Genomic DNA, 1,492 nt, shown 5'->3' on the forward strand with positions numbered 1-1,492 from the left:
ACCTTCATAGATTTATCGAATCGGTTACTATTTCTGAATCTCAAAAAAGAGATAAAAATAACAAGGAATAGAATTTGATTAGTTGGTATTCAAAATATACGATTCAAGTAGTCAAGTCGAGAAAGAGATGGTTGAATCAAAATAATTTTGTTTAAAGTTCTATTTTTTTTCAGAGGGCAAGATGAATGTTCTATCATGTTCCATCAACACACTAAATGGGTTATACGATCTATCCGGTGTGGAAGTAGGCCAACATTTTTATTGGAAAATCGGGGGTTTCCAAGTCCACGGCCAAGTACTTACTACTTCTTGGGTTGTAATTGCTATCTTATTAGGTTCAGCCACTTTAGCCGTTCGGAACCCACAAACCATTCCGACCGGAGGTCAGAATTTCTTCGAATATGTCCTTGAATTTATTCGAGATGTGAGTAAAACTCAAATTGGAGAAGAATATGGTCCTTGGGTTCCTTTTATTGGAACTATGTTTCTATTTATTTTTGTTTCTAATTGGTCCGGCGCCTTTTTACCTTGGAAACTCATACAATTACCTCATGGGGAGTTAGCCGCACCCACGAATGATATAAATACTACTGTTGCTTTGGCTTTACTCACGTCAGTGGCATATTTCTATGCGGGTCTTACCAAAAAAGGATTAGGTTATTTCGGGAAATATATTCAACCAACACCAATTCTTTTACCTATTAACATTTTAGAAGATTTCACAAAGCCCCTATCACTTAGTTTTCGACTTTTCGGAAATATATTAGCCGATGAATTAGTAGTGGTTGTTCTTGTTTCTTTAGTACCTTCAGTGGTTCCTATCCCCGTCATGTTCCTTGGATTATTTACAAGTGGTATTCAAGCTCTTATTTTTGCAACTTTAGCTGCGGCTTATATAGGTGAATCCATGGAGGGCCACCATTGACTAGAAAGTCTTTTTTTTTTACCTAAGGCAATGTGTGCGTGGCTAAAAAAAATTGACTTAGGTAATGAAAAGATACAACTCCACTATATACGATCAGAGTAATAGAAAAAAAGATTACAACAAAGATTACAACATTGATATTGATATTAGAGTAGAGAATTGAAAAAAGGGGGGAAAGAGATCTCAAAGATCTTTTTCCTAAAATTCCTGTTTGGTCCATTTATATCATAATCATACCTTCCCCTCAATGAATATTCGGTTTAGATTGGTCATCGAATCCGAATATTCACTATTCGGAGTCGTAATTTGACGAAGAAGTCTTGTGGTATTACCACGTATTATTTAATGTTATTAAAAAAAAGGATGTTCTATAGAATGATTCCCCTTTTCAATTCATTTTATTCACCGATTGACCAAACGAAAATATTAATAAATAATAAATTGTATGAACTTAGCTCAATCAAATCAATTTCTATGCAACGATTCGGCCCAATCTATTTATCCATTGATTATCTTATCAATTTAGGTTGCAGGATAATGATAAAAATGATAAATGAAGGGGGTAGG

The sequence above is a fragment of the Bidens hawaiensis genome, unplaced genomic scaffold (assembly GCF_021521415.1).
Source record: "Bidens hawaiensis isolate Kalapana, Puna unplaced genomic scaffold, B.hawaiensis_p1.1 tig00022669_1, whole genome shotgun sequence".
Taxonomy (NCBI): Eukaryota; Viridiplantae; Streptophyta; class Magnoliopsida; order Asterales; family Asteraceae; genus Bidens; species Bidens hawaiensis.